This window comes from Vicugna pacos, chromosome 6, assembly GCF_048564905.1.
Source record: "Vicugna pacos chromosome 6, VicPac4, whole genome shotgun sequence".
In the NCBI taxonomy this organism is placed as follows: Eukaryota; Metazoa; Chordata; class Mammalia; order Artiodactyla; family Camelidae; genus Vicugna; species Vicugna pacos.
In genome coordinates, this window is record NC_132992.1 from 77784680 (window position 1) to 77803308 (window position 18629).

Here is an 18629-nt window from a genome sequence, read left to right on the forward strand (position 1 = left end):
AACTACTTTTGATTATAGTCCATTCTTTGCCTTTTTGACTAGCTGTCTTTACCTATTATTACTTTTCCCAGCTTCCCTCTTTCTCTATATACATATATTTACAGTGTTTTTTGTTTGTTTTTCATTATAAAAATACTGCATCTGTGTTCATACATCTATCTGCATGCCCATTCAATCTAACCAACTAAATAGGATTAGTCAGAAGGACGTCCTCTGCAAGGGTGAATCTCAGACTGTCATACCTTATGTAGTGAAAATTATAAATAAGCGGAAGCTACTTTCCAGTTTGCCTGATCAGACAGCCCCAGTTCATACCTGCTGTCCCAGTTTCCAGTCCAGTTTAGTATTTGCGCCTATTTTTTCATTTTAAAATGTCATTCAGTTGTGATTCAAATCATTTTCTCCCGAAAGACCTTCAAGAACTGGGTCTAGGCAGGGCCAGGGAGGTCCGCGGCAGGCTGCTCCTCCCCTCCTTGACGTCGCGCTGGCTCCCCTTTGCGCATTTATCCTATTCCTGAATCTAGCCGGTCCTCCAAATCACCATCGAGCGGCGGTAAAGCGCCTTGTCGCGCCGATGTGACGTCACGCACGTAGCTTTCCCCGCCCACCGCGACTGCGCTCCCGCTTCCGGGACCGTCTGAGCAGAGGGCGCTGTCGCCTTCACCGGAGTCCAGAGAAGCTCGATGTGGGAAGGACGCACCCGCAGTGGAGTTGGTGTCAGAATCCCGGTGGGTGAGCAGAACTGTATCGTTTCTAATAGTTGCGCTGCAGTAAGTGGTAATGAGTTTGGTCGACCTCTAGTTACATTTTTCCTCTAGCATTGTGCGTAATGCTTGCCGCGAAAACAAATTCCCTACTGGAACATATGGTAATGTATGAAAGACAAGGAGAGGAGACTCATATCGTTCTCTGAACCCTTTCCACCTACATATATGTGCCCACCTATAAATCTATCCTCCACTTCTCTTTCAGGGACCAATACAGTTCATTTGTTAATTAAACCAAGTGCCCTTGGAAACAAGTGGCTGGTGACATCAGTACTGCTCTTCTCCAGTCGCTAATGCTAGCTTTGGCTGCCAACTTTGCCTTAAACTGTGTGCACCATAACCTTTAGCTACAAGCAGGACTTTAGTCTTTGGTTACTGAAGGCAAGTTTGTGTGCCAGCCATGCTGTGAGGCCAAATAAACTGAAACTTGAATTTGGAGCAGTGAAAGGTTTATTGCAGGCCTGAGCAAGGAGGATGGGGTGGCTCATGCTGAGAAAAGCCGGAACTGCTCTAAGTGTTTCGGCAAAGCATATTTAAAAGCCAGGTAAGGGAGTGGGGTTGCAGGATACCTGATCAGCTCCTGCACAGTTTTCTGTTTGGTTGATGCCTAGGGAACAGGGCAGTCAACACTATCAACTGTAGGCACCAGAAGGTCCAGGGACTATGTGCTCTCAGTCATCAAGTAGTTCATTTCTTCCCTTTGGTGATGGTTTTAAGCATTTGAAAAACTCAGGAAATATACATGGGATACTTTTATCTGGGTACTTCAGAGAGGAGCCACAGCAGAGGATATGGGGGAGGGGAATCTGACCCTGGAAGGCCCCACAGGGTCCTGCTCGGTTAGTTTTAGTGGGAATCAGGGAAATTACAGGATAGTTTTACATTAAATATGTTTGGGAAATAGAGGTGAAACAGTAGTGCCATAGTTTGTATAGTGAATAGGTGAATGTTCCTGCTAGCTGATTTTGTCATTTATTTTAAGGTATAAATCTATAATATTTATATTTTTGTTCAGTAACTTATTTTAAGACTTTTTCCATAAATCCTTTCAACAATGCCTTTTTGAAAGAGCATATTTAGTAAAAATATATGTATTGTATTTCATTTCTCAAGGAAGTTTAGGTAAATGTGTAAATTGCACATAATGTTTGTTGATGTTTACTATCCACTATGGAGGATATGGTGAAATCACTGACAATATAAAAACTAAGACAGTAGCAGCTACATTAAAAACTAGTTGGATTCAAATTGTGTCACTACAAAAACAACATTTAAAAATCGTTATGTTAAAGATGGTATTTCATCTAGATCAAATGCTTGTTCTTCTCAATTAATTTCTCTTATTTTCAATTTCTTTAATTTTCTTATGCAATTTTAGCTGTTAAAGTGTTGGCTCCACTATTAAAGGAATTTTAAAAACAATAGATTATGTCAGTTTGATATTATTAGTATCAGATTCATCAAAGAGAAAGTCAGTGTTATTAATACCAACAATGGGTAGATATTTTTTCATTCAGTTTATTAAATCAAAGCAAAACTTTTCAATGTTCCTACTGTTGAAAGTAAAGTATATGATACTAGTATTAGTTCTAATGTAAAGTCAGTTTAAGAATTTAACACTGAAGTCATATGTATCAATTTTGTATTAATAATGCAAATATAAATTTGCTAGAATATACATTGTGATAAAAACTTTTTTTACTAAATTAATAAGCTTACATAACAGATATAAATTTGGACTTGATTGTGGTACAAGCACACTTTATAATTGAATACAAGCAAACCACAGCATTCTCCAATTTAAAGAGAAGTTGTAATTGTCAAAGTTTACATAGATAAATGATAGATAGTAAATAAATGACTTTCTTTGTAATGAAGGCAATGTGGAATACAAAATTTACTTAAGCATGACAGTCCACACTGCTTTCTACCCATCATCAACCAGAGGTTAGAAATGCCTGAGCTTTTAAAAATCAACTGACGTTTCCCTTAAAATTACTGAATATCTTTTGAAATGAGTTTTCTCAATTATAGTGGTATATTGTTCAGGATAAGTTGGAATATTTAATTAAAATAATTAACTAATGGCATGCAGAAACTTCAGATTTTCAAGCTTTTAGTAATTGCAATTAATGAAAAAAAAAAGCATATAAACCGGAAGTCATTGACAAGTACCCCTGCAAAATACATGGATAGCTAACAAATTAAGGACACACATGATATATAAGATTTAAGGCTGAAGTTCTATAAAGTCTCTAGATTATTTCAGCCTAGAGATAAAACTTTTAGTTTGACTTTCTTTTATTAATTGGATGCCTTTACATTTCATTGAAAAGGCCTGAAACTTCTAAATTTCATGAAATATATTTTTAAAAGTCACAAATAAAAACAACTGATAGAAAAAAGAAGTAGAGCAGTACCTGTAAATGCAGTTAAAGAAATATTTACACGTATTAAAATGAATAGATGCAAAGAAGCAGTAGCTGTAAAGATATTTTGACTGAAATATTCACTCATGACAGCATAAACACTGGTAAAATTTAGAATATTCTCTACTCACCAGAGTTTTATCTAAGTTTATTAGTTACGTCAGAACCTGAAGGATCATTTTCTCAATTCAAAAATATTGAATATTATGAACTATAGGAAATAATCAAAAGTTTTAAAATTATAAGTTTATTATCCACAAGATGGAACTTTGAAGGATATTACAGGCTATTTTGTGATAAAAAATAAAACTGTGTTGAAAACAGTTTTCATAAAAATACAGATAGAGCTAAGAAGCTGGTTAAATTATGTAAGTATGTAATAAAAATACATTGCTTTTACTTTTAGAAATAATTTTATTCTTGAAAATACATTTGAATAGGACTGTATATATGTAAGTGATATACAGTCAATAGAATATAAGATAAAAATAATAAATAAACCCCCAAGTATTAATTTTTTAATATTTTTTTGTACTCTAAGGTTTTTTTTAAAGTTTGAATTATAATTTATAGAAGTCTCCATGTATAAACCCCATACTAGTAACAATCAAGAATACTAACCAAATAAACAGCCCTTACTAGGATCAAAGAAGGCCTGATTACTCACATCCCCTGAATTATTGTTTTTTTGTTAGTTATATGTTTACTATAGGTATTTATTTGGTACGTCCCTAGGGAGTTTACAATGAGTTTTGCCTCCAAATGGCCCCCGTTGCCAGTAGCTCAATTTTGGGGGCCAGACTGATAGATCAGTGTTCTGCCAAATGTATACACAGACAATATATTTTGTTACCATTTTTCAAACATGCACATACAAATAACATGTATGTAGTCATTTCTCAGCTATGAATTACGTTGTATTGCTTTTACCTCTGTTTAGTTGCATATACACATTTCATTCCCAGTTCTGGATTTTGTTTGATATCTTTGAAACAAGGCGAATAGACCCTGAATTTGCACATTGCATGTGCATGTTTGAAAAAGTATGCACTCAATAGTAAATTTGGAAGAACAAAGCAAAATAAACATCTTCTTGCCCTGCTAATTCATTCATTTACCTCTTCATGTGCCAGCTAGAAACAATTTCTTTCTCCCTCTCTCCGTCCCTCCCTCTTTCTTCCTTTCTTTTTTTTTCTTTTTTTCTTTTCCTTTTTTCCCTTTCCCCCCCTTTTTCCCCTTTTTTCTTTCTTTTTTCTTTTTTTTTCTTTCTTTCTTCCTAGTAAACTTTATTTTTTAGAGCAGTTTTAGGTTCACAGCAAAACTGCACAGATAAGGAGATTCCCTGTATACTCCCTGCTCTTACACACGCACAGCCTCCCCCACTATCAACATCCACCACCAGAGTGAAAACAGCTATTTTTGATCTATGCTTTAAGATACATTTAGCCTAACTGTTAAGAGTAGAACTATTGTACTCTTTTTTGCCTTTTCCATTAAAATCTTCTTAGCTGACTTTCTCCCCACTCTCCCGTGGAGTTCAGCTAGCAAGTCCGTTTAGAGCAAAGGTTTGGTGAGCGAGGCTTATTCTAGCTTTATTCCTTGGCAGAGTGTTTACACTGCCCAAGGCACCTCAGCCTCTGCTAACTACTGATTTTAATGGATTTGGTTGGCCATTCCTAGTCCATCTGTCTGCAATAAAACAAAGATCCCTTCAACCCCTATAGGAATTTCAGAGCTATGAAAACTCAGAAAATGCCACCTGGGAGATTACCTCCCTCTTTGGCAAAGATTAAAGTGTTCTTCTGGGATTGATTTGTGCTCATCCGAGCTTTTGAATAGCTACTTTTCTCACAGCTCTGTAAAAAAGTTTCCTTTCCAGTGAAATACCCCCTCTCACAAACCCAGCAATGCTGTGATAGCAATATTCAAATACTTGAACTAGCAAACATCTTTCTAAGGAGAACTATTGTGATAGGGCCGAATTTACTCCTAAAAATCTGTGAGACAACATCCCTGCATCTCTTTTTCACTTGCTGTGAAAACTCCTGGAAGATAGAGGGGGATGTTTCATTCTGAATTACCGTGGAGACTTCCAAAGTCTTTGGGCAGATTATCCCAGGACAAAAACAGTGACAGCCTGAAAGTTTAGAAACAGGTGTAAATAGATTTCAATTCTTCTGTGAAGACTGAGACTCTGAAAAAAATTTCAGGCTCTCACTCTCTCACTTAGATCTTTAATTCTTAACCTCTTACAGCTCAATGGGGGCAAAGTTGACTCCTGGCTCCAGAGCTGAAAGCTTTCAGTTTCCAGAAAACTTGTGGATTTAAGCTTAAGGAAAACAAATGCCAAGATGCGGTAGCCTCCATGATTTATATCTCTAGTCATTATCGTTAATATTTTCCTTCTCTATTATAAATGCCTAGAAACTGTCACATGAAATCTAAGGAATGTTATTGCTCAAACAACAAAGAGAATAGAGCAACTTAATGCATTTTATCATTTTATAGGAGGCAAACTAAAGTGAATAAGTACCATGAATCATAAAAGGAACCGTATTTTTAAAAAGCCTAACAGAGAGGTGCTAATAAAAACGAAAGCTTTCCTATTTCACTCAGTCCCCTGCAGAGAAAGAAAAGGCAAGCATTGAAGCTGAGGGGCTTGGCACTCTGAGCCAGGGATCATGCACAGTTGTCTAGGCACTGTTTTCAGCCTTCCCATCTAAGGTCATGAGGGAAACATGTCTGTGTGGGACAGCTGAGACCTTCGTAACTATCTGGAGGATTATGTCAACCTGCAAGAGGATGAGTAAAAGGCACTTGGGGCTGGATATCTTGATCACCGAAGGTCTGTTGCCTTTGCTGTCAGAGCTTGTCCCCAGCCTGGTAATCTCAGTTTGCTTTGCTAGAGCAGCCATTGTCTGTGACTGTTGCCGTTAGAAACACTTGCAAGGTCCAGACAGGGATTCTCCTTCTAGCTGCTGCTCAGTGAAGGAGTAGTTGGGCATGCGTAGTTCACTGAGAGTGGCTGCAGAGAAGGCACTGGCTTCTGTCTGGAGGGAATTTCCAGTTGCCCTACCTTGGTGACACACAGGAGATGCTCTGCCCCATATGGAATGAAGCCAAGACCATCGGACTCCTCTGACTGAGGACTGTGAACTGGGATTCCTACAGAGATTTCAAAAGAACAGGGTCCAGACTTTAGTTTGAAGTCATTCAGCACTCCTTTTTCTTCAGCTGCAGATTTCCCTCAGATTCCTCTTTAAAGTTAGGGCACCTATGGGTTTGTGCTTGTAAAAGAAAAAGACACAGAGGTTTTCCTTAATGCTCTGAGTGCAGAGTTGACAGGTCAGCTCATCATATTCTGCTTATTTGAAAACATGGTATAGATTTTTTTGTTTTTAGGAAAAAAAAACCTCCATAGTAGTTCACTGAATATTTTAAATTAATGATTTTCATGAGAGAATACTCTAATTAAATAGTGAAATAAATTCATGTGTGTTGCTGCTCACCTCCAACCCAGCAGAGGTAAGAAGTAAAAGTAGACAGTTGAAAGAAGCTGAGGACGGGAAATATGTCTGAAGAGGGAAGATGTGGAATGCTGTACCTGTGATGAAACCAAAGGGAGTTCATTTGGATTTCATGTGGAAAAGATTTTCTCCTATCTTTTCCTAAGGGAGTGCAATAGAAAATATTTTCCACCAAAAATAAAACGTGGAATGTATTGAATGGGACTGTGCATTTATTTGTCTGTTGGAGGCTGGCATTGAGAAATAAAAGGGTGTATATATGAAAAAAAATTTTAGTAAGTCTTCTTCATTGGAAAAAGTGATACATTTTGGAGAAAAAATGAGGTATTCTCTGGATTAATGAGCTCAATTTCCAGCTTTAAAAATGCAGTTTCATATTTAGCCAGCAGAAGGTACACTGCACCAAGGGCTGAATTACAAACTAGTCTGGTACAGTGGGCTCATAAATCAGTTTGGGTAGTAGGTTGAGTTATGTTCTTAATCATGGAAGGATACTTTCGCTTGAAACTATTCTTTCTCATATTTCTAGTAGTCTCTCTTATTTATGGGCATGCTGGAATCTGGCCAAAGCTTTTCCCTTAGGTAAAATGACAACATCTTAATTAGGAATGTTTGGTCTATGGAACAAGTTGCCGAAGAGCGATCCCATTGTTCTAATGCACTGACATCCATCATCAGCCTGCTCCCTATGCCCCTAGGTAGAAACACAGGGCTAGAAGACATCTGAATCATTTTTTTGATTCCAGGACTGTCTAGTTATATATTGTTTAAAAAGGCAAATCATATTCTCTGGAGCTCAGCCTTATCGTCTTTCAAGTGTCTGTCCCAATTCCTAGTAGACTTGTGAAAATTAAATAAATTTAAATCAAAGAAATGACTTTCCCCGAAAGGCGTAAGATAAACAAATACCGGATAATGTTGATAGTACTCTTATCTAGAGCCAAGTGTTATAATTCTCAGGTGAGCAAAACGTGCTATATTATGATTTTAGCTATTAATTCCTTAGCAATATAATAGAAAATCTGAATTTCTTGTGTAGCTTGCAGTTTGCTCACCTGAAAAGCTGCAGAGAATACATGTCATATGCTCAAGAAATATTTGTGAATGCAAAGGAGGAGACATCACAGCAAAATAAAAACAAGCAAGAAAGCTAACTAGAATCCTGCTCTCTGAGAAAACTCAAAATACCCATGAGAGGTGCGTGGGAGAGGAAAACTTTCCCTTTGAGTATCTGAACATTACCTTGTAGCTTATAAGAAAATGAGCAAGGATCTAAGGAAGATCTCTATGTAATTTCCAACATCCCAAGTATAAAGGAACAAAATTTCTTCTTGTTTGTTATATATCTCCTAAGTATTTCTTTGGACTTTGAAGGAAACTTAAAATGATGTGTGTGTGTCTCTGTGTGTGTCTGTGTGTGTGTGCGTGCGTATGGTGTTTCATGTAGGATTGTGTATGTGTCGTCATAGATGGGATGAGTTCACAGTTCAGGACAAGTGTGAAAAAGTGCTGATCTGTATCAAGTTTTAGTGATTTCAGAAATAAGGAAAATTCCAACTTTCTGAAACACTAAACTACACATCTTATGACAAAATATTTTGTTATTATGAAAATTGGCACTTGTCAAACCTTATTCAAGAGTATTTTAATCTTCAAGCCTGCTACCCTTATCAAACCCTTTAGAAGTGCAAAGCAAGTCTTTCTTAAGAAAGACCTGAGCAAATGTGAAGACCTGCTCTGCTACATCGAGGTAAGAATGTTGAATTCTGAAAGAGCTGTCAAATCATGCCCTGAGTCACAATAAAAAATGATGCAAAGATCAGAAACATTAAGATCTGTTTTAGATTAAGAACACCAACTCCTTATTAGCAGTGTTGTCAAATCTGGTACCACTTACTGAGGTGGCAATAACTAATGAAATGCAAGTGGTATTTTGTTAAATCTAAAACATTTGAAAGTTTAAAAAAAAAGTAAAAGAGGGATGTCACTTCTGCTGTTCTTCACTGATTGCTGTTGCTCATTGTTTTCAAAGACTAAATAACTGGCCACTCTTGCCTTTCTCAGAGAATCTATTTTTCTTCTTAAAATGATAGCCTAAGTGGTCTTTATTTTTTTAACGCTTGTTATTTTGAAATAGGTTAAGACTCACAAGAAGTTGCACAAATAGTGTGGAGAATTCCTATATACTGTTCACCCAGCTTTCCCCAATGATAACATCTTACATAAACATAATACATTGTCAAAACCAGGAAATTGACATTGGTACAATTATATTAACTCAACTACAGACCTTATTCAGATTTCACTAGCTTTGCTATGCACTCCTTTTTCTCCCCCTTCTGGGAATCTTTGAGTTGCTTAAATCTCTAACTGGTTATCAATTATAATTATTATGTGATACAGAAACAAATGATTGACCAGGGTGACACTTAAAATGAGCAATGCTAAACCATAAGTCCCATCTGTTTTCACTTACTTTGGAAAGTTCCTGTCTTTAGCCTACTTAATCATTGCTACCCCCTTTCTTCTTCAAACTTCCCTCCCAGTACTAGTATTCAGATAACAGCTGCCTAAAATAAGGTTTGACATTTTTGAGTGTTTTATCTTTGATAAGCTCAAGGGGGTCATTTCCATAAATTCTACAGATGCTTTCTGACATTAATACTGACAAATTAAAGAAATGAACACAATTTGTAAATCTAAGAGCTTGTCAAGGATAGAGGACTTTTGTTTATTTCTACCTGGTGAACACCTGGGTTCAGCCTGCTAAGGAACAGTGAACACCATTGTTTGGAATAGAAAAGCCAGTCTCAAGGAGACTCCCCTACTGCTAAATGGGCACCAAGGCAGTACTTTGGTACTCTTTAGGGTAATATACTTTAAGTGTGTCATATTTAAAAAAAAAATAGAGAAAGAGAGGGAGAGATCATGGCCGTTTGTGATCATTAAATATACATGTCCTTGTGGTTGAATTGTTAAGCATCATTGCTATTCAGTATGTCATCAGAAGGCTTTAAAAAGGTTTATGTAAAGGGATAATGGGCTGTACAGATATCAGTGCATAGGTGAGAAAATCATCACTGTTGTGCACAAATGGAGGAAAAATTGACCTAGTTAACTAATATTACGTGAACTAGATCGATAGTTTATTAAACAAAAGATGGCCATGGCCATCTCTCTAATTATTTTCAATGGAAAAGCAGGAAACCAGGGCCACTTTTAATCAGCCATCAGCCCAGTGACTTAGATAAAACTTGGTAGTCCAAACAGTGAACATCTAATTTTTTTAAACTCCAGAACACTAAAGCACCTTTTTCGGAGACATATAACCTCCTCTAACTACTGCTTATGTACCCGACTAATAGAGGTGGTTTAAAAGAGATTGTAATAAATCACTCTACTTTCTCATACTACTTTCAGTTCTCAAGTTCAGACCAGACTAGCTAATAACGTATATTTTCACATCATTGTTTCTTCCATAAATGAAGGCAAATGCTCTTGGGCTCTGGCAAGCCTGGGTGGGAAATGATGGCTGGGGAGGGGCAACGTGAAGTTAGTGGACCTACAAGGTTAGGCTTGTGAGTATGGGACACTTAAGTTGTTTCAAGAGTGCATATTTGAAGGAGTTCCCAAGTAACAAAAGAGAATGAATAGCTTGGTAGAGAGATTTTTTTTTGCCTGCATTATAGTTTTATTTTTCTTTTTCCCTAAATAGTATTTATGATGGGATATGAAAGCAATCTTGTCAATCCCAGGCATCTGGGACATTGAAATAGAAGAATGGTTGGGCATCTTAACAGCGAAAGGAGATTTACAGAGCACTGTTACCCACCTGGGCCTCTCTCTGTCCACTGAGGGAACTTCAGAGTCTGCAGAGTTACAGATTAGGCCTTCTGTCACCTCACACTCCCTCTCACAGGAATTTATCCAGCTAGTTTTACTGGGCTATAGCTGTGAGGGGGTGGGATCAAGAGGTCTTTATTTCAGGCTCTATAATTCAATTGTGAAATGGAAGGTCTTGTCGAAAGTTGTCGGAAGTCTAACGATTAGCTACTGACAATCATTGTTGGCTGGCCAGCTGTGACTGTGATAGCCTTCAGCTTTGTACTTGTCAAAATTCATGTATGTAGGTTCCTTCTATGAGGATACATTTATCATTTTTAAGTCATTAAGTTAATGATAATGAACATATCAATTATGCGATACAAAAAAATCAGATACTGAAAATAAACAATTCTATATATGCCAGAGTTTGCAGTCTGAGTTTAGATAGGCAAGAAAACACGCAGAATTCAGTACAAATGATAATACAGGATGCCCTGGGAGCACACAGGCTACTGACCCCGGGGGGAGAGAAAGGAAGGGAGGGCCTTCCGGGGCTCTTGATGTTCGGATGCTCATCACATGCATGTAAAATGAAACCCACTCTCAAAGCTTTGGTCAAAATTATCTCTTTTCTCTGATCCCAGAGCAGTGGTTGTTTGTAGCTTTCATGAAGCATTTCATTATGTTATCTCTTCATGTTTATTATTCTGTCATCCTTGTTATGTGGGGAGTCCTTTGAAGGCAGAGACCTGCTCCCCAGGCCTTACCAGCTGTGAGTACAAATGGGGTCATGCGAGCAACAAATTTCAATGTCCCACCTGTGTAGTAGCAGAGACTTTGGTATGTAGCTAAAATTCTTAAATGGTGGTTTCTGAATGTTCTTGGATAGTTTTTCTGATTAAAAACTCACATCCAGTTCTCTCATGTAATCCCCTACATTTTTACCCTCTGTCAGCTCTCTACAGTGTCCTTCCAACATGGGTGGTGCCCACCTGCCAATGACACACCAGCACCAAGGGTGCTGCCTCTTTGCGTTGCCCCTGCCACAGGGGTCCTGCTCCCAGGTTTCCCTTGGCTCCTTGAGCGCTGATGCTGATCCCATCATGGCCCTTGTGTCTCTGTGTCTCAAGTGAAATAGCTCCGTATCTTTGCATCCACTCCCTTCAAGTGCTTAGCTCTTGAGGAAGGGCCTGGAGACTTCCACCATACTTTCTTCTTCCACTCCCTGCCTATTCCTCAAAATCATGACCGCTGCTGAATCCAGCCTCTTTCCTCCCAGTTCATGCAAATTGACATCTGAGGGCCACTCTATGCACGACTTTTTTAGGCACACTCCTTAGGCTCAGCCATGTCATCACTGCTCATGGTCTTCTGAATCATCTACTCCCAGTCAAAAGAAGTGTTTACTAATTGGTTCATAACCACATCCATTATGAGACAGCACCACCTAACATCAGGCAGCTGGAAAGAAAAAAAAAAAAGAACTTTTTCCTGTTCCAGAAACCAAAGCAAATATGGGTGGCATGAAGAAAAAAAAAATGTAGCCCACTGTGCCACAAGACTGACAATACGGCAGTAATATGTCTGGCAAACTGCCTTCTCCACAAATTGATTTTTCATTTCATCTTTAGATTTACTGTCACACTTCGACTGGGAGTACAGTTATGACTGAATTGAGATTCATTTATACTCATTCCTTATGCTACAATATAATAAATATTTTTATCACCAAAGTTTTCTTGCATGTATTATTATCAATCATAGAATTTGTCTCATAGTTGATTGTATGAAATCAAAAGAAGTAACATTCTTTAGAGTGCAGGGTACCTGAAGGAGGTTCACGTAAAAAATCCACATGGATGTATTAAATGCCATCAAACATGGGGACACACACACACACGCACGCGCACACACACGTGCACACACACACACACACTGGATCAGTCTCTAGTGCTTTGTAAGTGAAAGTGGTTCCAGAGCCTGGTTTAGAGTCTATCTCAAAGTTTACCTAAAATAACTTAGTTATCCTTCATTAAAAAGTTTCTATTAGCTGCTTTTTCTTAATGGCCTTTATTATTTTTTTAAATTGAAATATAGTGGGTTTACAATGTTGTATTCATTTCTAGTGTGCAGCATAATGTTTCAGTTATACATATACATATATTCCTTTTCATATTCTTTTCCATTATAGGTTACTAGAAGATATTGAATATAGTTCCCTGTGCTATACAGTAGGACCTTATTGTTTATCTATTTTATATATAGTAGTTAGTATCTGGAAATCTCCAAATCCCAATTTATCCCTCCACCCCCTCTCCCCACCTGGTAACTGTAAGTTTTTTTTCTATGTCTGAGTCTGTTTCTGTTTTGTAAATAAATTCATTTGTACCATTTTTTTTTTTTTAGATTCCACATATAGGTGATATCATATGGTATTTTCCTGTCTCTTTTTGGGTTACTTCACTTAGTTTGACAATCTCCAGTTTCATCCATGTTGCTGCAAATGGCATTATTTTATTCTTTTTTTATGACTGAGTAGTATTCATATATATACCACAACTAATTTATTAATTCATCTATCAGCAGACATTTAAGTTGCTTCCATGTCTTAGCTATTGTAAATAGTACTACAAACATTGGGGTGCATGTATCTTTCAAATTAGAGGGACCCTCCTACACTGTTGGTGGGAATGTAGTTTGGTGCAGCTATTATGGAAAACAGTATGGAGATTCCTTAAAAAACTAAAAATAGACTTACCATATGATCCAGCAGTCCCACTCCTGGGCATATATCCATAGGAAACTCTAACTCTAATCCATTAGCTGTTGATATTTGTTGGAATAAGGAACAGAATATTGGCCCCCATTTACTGAGGGACTTGGCATTTGTACATGAGGGTGTTGAATATAATGTCATAGTATAAAGATAAGGCTAATGCTTAAAGTAATATATGGGAATTCTTGTACAATATCCATGCAAGTAGATTAGTATTGATGGAGAGTGTGACGGATTAAATTAGTGATTTTTTTTCCTCAGAGTGATGACAGAAGTAAAAAAAAAAAAATACACAAGAAACGCATAATACTTCTTAAGGCCTGGGCTCAAAATTCAGCACTGTCATTCCTGCTTCATCCCTTGGCCCAACACAAGTTTAAGTGGCCAAGCTCAAAAGCAAGGGATGGAGAAATATACTCTGCCTGTGATGATGCCTTGGCAAATGTATGGAACAGGGAAGAATGAAGAATTTAGCTCAATAGATCAGTCAGTCACATCATAATTTCATGTCATGTTTCTATTTCTAGTCTGCTTTTCTGATGAACAAACATGATTAGAAAACTCAGTGTTTTATTCAAAGTTATATTTAAGAGTGATGGAAAGATGCCTACTGCAGTGACACCCCAAGTATCACATAAGGTCTGCTGATGGGCTGCATGGAGCCTCTTGAAAAATGGCAGGCACATCCACAATCTCAAGTTCTTTTTTTTTCTTTTTAAGTATTTTCTGGAATGTAACTACAACTCTATAAACTTTAATTTTGAATAATACTAAGAGAGCACATATTGGTAAGCCATCAGATGGGTTATTAAACGTTAATAAAAGTCTAAGTCTTCCAAAACAATGTGGTACATGGCTCAGGTTTTAAGTTCAGTGCTTAAAGTCTGTCATACCATATTAGCCTTGTGAAGCTCCTAACACAGGCTGCAAAGGGAAAATAGGAATCCCCACCATCTGGGGCAGGGATACGCTGATGTCAGTAATGTTTTGAACTGAAAATAATTTTAAATGGCTGCTTTCCTTACTTTTCATTTATAAATGTGCTGATACATCTTAATCATCATTAATTTTATTTGTTGTATGCTTACCATTAGTAAACTTGTTTATAGCGATAGTATTTTAGACTTTTTAAAGACTATTTTAAGGCACATAGATGTTGTGTTTAAAAATAACGATCACTTATAATTTTATTTTATTGTAATTCTCCACATGTGCACACATGCCACACACCTCCCCTTCAGAAGATAAGGTGCAAAATGGAAATTTTCATGGTAAAGTAACTTTTCTGATGGGAAGCAGAAGTGGATTGATTAGAATAGGATGCCATAGAATTGCCTGTGCAGCCTAATGGGACATGGTTTCCAAGCTGTTATTCTAGATCAAAGTACCTTATATTTTTAGGGCTAAGTTAGGGAAGGTTGTGGATGAAGTGCACCATCTGAGACTGCCTCTATTTCTCTCTACAAAGTGGCCCTAATTTGACCTCTCTAGTCTCGGGTACTGTAGGCAGCATTCCTGATTACATATTTAATATTCTAGTAACTTGGTAGTGTGTAGCATTAGAGGGTGCTATTTATGCAGTTCCTAAATTATCAGAGAATATCTAATCATTTGATCAATCGTCCAGATTTCCTAATCACACAGAGTTTGATACAAGTGGTTGAATTTTTCACTTTTGACCCAGGTGTTTTGGTGCTAATTAGTGGTAGTTGTTACTATGAATCTGATTTTTCCCAAGTGCTGTGGTATGTAGTCTAGGGAATCCCATGTCTTTCTCTTCCTTCTTTTATTTCAAGGATAGGACACCCACAAAGATTTAAAAGGGTAAAGTGAGATTTGTAAAGTTTCTTGACAAAGGCAAAGAATGATGCTAACAGTGTACAATAGCTTGGAATTTATTTACCTTTACATTTTATTACTAGATAGTACACAGTGTACTTTGAACTGACTTGGTAAAAAAATCGCTTTGAGTTTCTACCTTAATTCAAGTCTTTTAAAACTTGTGTGGCCTGGTAAGTTACAAGCATAAGATTTGCCATGTTGAAGCCTCAAGGCATCAAATCATGTATTAGTATAGTCGAGTATAATGAAAAACAAATAAACAAAAAAGCCCAGGGTTTGGAGACAGGGAGAAATTGTTCAAATGTTGGTTTAAGAATTACGTATTGTGTCATGTGGGCAAGTCACTTAGCTTTAGTAAAACGTAGCTTCTTCACAGATGACATGGGAAAAATGTCTACCTTGTAAGATGGTTGTAAATATTTATGGTGTTAGTTTAACAATGATTTGTATTCATTCCCCTTAATAAACAACTGCTTAAAATTGATTACTTTTACTTCCTTAAATTGAGAAATGATTAGATGCTGCACAGGAAGTCACCACCTCACTTCCATGAATAAAAGAATGGTGGAATTCTTGTATTAGAATGGCTCCTTCTCCATGTTTGCCCCCTGCATGGCTTTCAGATCTCAGTCTTGTAACAGTTAGTCCAGAAAATGTCATAATGATGACAGCTGGATTATACTAAAGAGAAATAAAAATATAATAGGAGAAGAGAATGAAGTTGGATATGTAAGCAGTCAGTCATAACTGGAAGGGGAAATTTTGAGGTTTCCATTGTAAAATCAGTGGAGTCTAGTAAAGACTCTCTTTTCATTCCCAGAAAATCATAAGTTAATTCTCAGCACCTTGGGGATGATTGATCACCAAAAGACTAATATTATTTCCACAAATGTGTTGAATTACCTGTAAAAACTAGTTTACAACTGGAGAGAGTTTAAACAAAAGGCTAACATAGAACTCTATCTTTTTGCAAAAGAAATACTTTAAAAATTCCTTTTATGTGAAAAAAGATGATTTGATGTTGATTTTCAACTTTAATTTCAACTTAAAATTTTAATGTTTTGCTGAGTGAGAAAATATAATACAGTGGGTCATGCGGGATAACTTATGGTGATTGTATCAGTGTTTTTGAACTTTGCTTTCTGTAATTTCACAAACAGTAAAACTAAGAGTAAAAATTATCCCACCATTATTTTAAAAGTGTGCTGAGATACTGTAGTCATTGATACAATATCAGTGTAATTGATGAAATGGATTTGAATCAACTGACAGACTTATAATGGGTTATTAATGAGTAAATGAAGTTAATCAGGTTTGGACCCAGCCTTTGTGTTCTTCATAATATTTTTCTAATTATATACACACATTCATATATGCATATGTACTCATGTACATTTATAAATACCCATAAATAGTATTTATGAAATATAAATGCATGTATTTATTATATATGCCTGTTTTCCTTCAATGATTTATTCATTCAGCTGATATATCCAGTGAGTTGTGACTTTACTTGATTTCCTAGAGTATGATTCTTGTTTCAGTTTTCCATTGCCATGTTTGTTACAACACACTCCAGAACTTACTGGTTTAAGTAACAAGCATGATTTGTTCATGATTGTTCAGTCTGAGCTCGGCTGCTGCTTTATCTTGCAGACATTTGATGATAAGAAGGGGAAACAGTACATGCATGCACACTCCCACACAAATGTTTGTTTTAGAGTGGGGTGGAGGGAGCCTGGAGACATAGCACTCAGTAATTTATAGTAATTCTGAAATTCAGCCAAGCATATAGCAGCACCCCCTACCCTCTATTCTCTTTATTCTGGAGTGGGGAGTGTAAGTTGATTGGGACCCACTTCTGTTCCACTTCACTTAAGAGTAGTTCCCTTCTTTGCTTGATTTTGAAATCTGGACCTTTGATTTTTAATGATTAAATTTCCCTAAGAAATGGTTAATGTTTGCATCTGGCTAGTTTTCTCAAGTCGGCTTCCTCACATTAGAAGTTTTGGAATCCAGAGGTTCTTTTGCATTTTGTACTGTGCCTGTACCTTTTAGACCAAACTGTTGCAATTCCTGTAAAAACTTTGAGGATCTTTTAAGATTTAAATTGAAGTTCACTTCATTAGACAAAAGCCATGCTCACAAATCTCTCTAATTAGGCCCAACTCCACTTGGACATAGAGTCAGGAAGCCCTACAACAATAAACAGCCTTTGCAGAAGCTCTTCTTTCTAGAAGAGCGTGTCTATGAGGCATGTTTTTTTTTTTTTAAACTGAAGTATAGTCAGGCTACAATGTATCAGTTTCTTGATACAGCGTGTTTTAGTCATACATATGCATGCATACATTCCTTTTCATATTCTTTTTAATTATAGGTTACTACAAGATATTGAATATAGTTCCCTGTGCTATGCATATTCAGTAGGACCTTGTTGTTTACCTACTTAATATATACGAGTTAGTATCTGCAAATCTTGGCATGCTTTTAAGGCCATTAGGAGCCCCTTTTTCTGTCTGAAATGGTCTGAGGAGCTCTGCTATAAGACCTTTTGAGGTCTTTGGAAAAGTCTTACAGTCACATCTTTGACTTGATTTTACTCCTAAGTCCACATTTGGTTTTTGTCTTGAATTTGATTTTTGCCCTGGGGCCACTTCTATTTTGAGAACCTTTTGCTGGATGCAGATGCTATGAATTAAAAGTTTTTATTTTCCAACCCAGCAAGTCCAGATTGGAAATGTTTCCTGTAGATTCTGTTCAAAAAGGAAACAGTTTCTTCAGTTTATTTCTATCTGTAATTTCTCATAAAAAAGCAAAGGCACCAGTAAACACTTGCAGAATTCTCCCTAGAAATCCGCATAGCAAAATCCTTAAGTTTATTAGGAAAATTTTCTAATTAGCATAGGTGACAGTTCCTCTAATTATTCTGTTAGTAAATAATTCAAATCTCCTTTCCTCAACCTCAAGTGAGAGTTCCTTATTGCTTTTCAAGCCTGCAATAACACTTTCCTTGGAGTTGTTTGTAAGGAGCAGAACTTAACCACCCCAAAAAATGTCTCTGGGATAAGGATTATTTTAGGCTGGCTGTTTTTTTAAAAAGAGCAGACCTGGGAAGAGCTCTAAAAGCCAAGTAGAAATCACCCTTTTTAAAGAGATGTTTACATGTCAAAGCAAAATTTTCATTTGTAAGGGTGTCTTTCTTGCTATATTGGCATACCTATTGGGGCATATTGGGACATATTGCTGGTTTGGTTCCAGACCATCACAATAAAGCAAATATCACAATAAAAAAGTAACTCACATGAATTTTTTAGTTTCCCAGTGCATATAAAGTGCATATAAAGTTGTCTTTACACAACACTGTAGTCTATTGAGTGTGCAATGGAATTATGTCTAAAAAATGTACATACTTTAATTAAAAATACTTGGTTGCTAAAAAAATTCTATCATCTGAGCCTTCAGT

General features: G+C 36.8%; 1 long non-coding RNA gene across 2 annotated transcripts in view; it reads left to right on the top strand.

Moving 5' to 3' along the window:
* The first annotated feature begins 641 nt into the window (after positions 1–641).
* LOC140696987 (uncharacterized) overlaps positions 642–18629 on the top strand; it is a 244916-nt gene continuing 226928 nt past the window's right edge. For both annotated transcript variants that reach the window (XR_012073782.1, XR_012073781.1), the window contains exon 1: positions 642–728. This is a non-coding gene — a long non-coding RNA (uncharacterized lncRNA). The remainder of the gene's footprint in view (positions 729–18629) is intronic.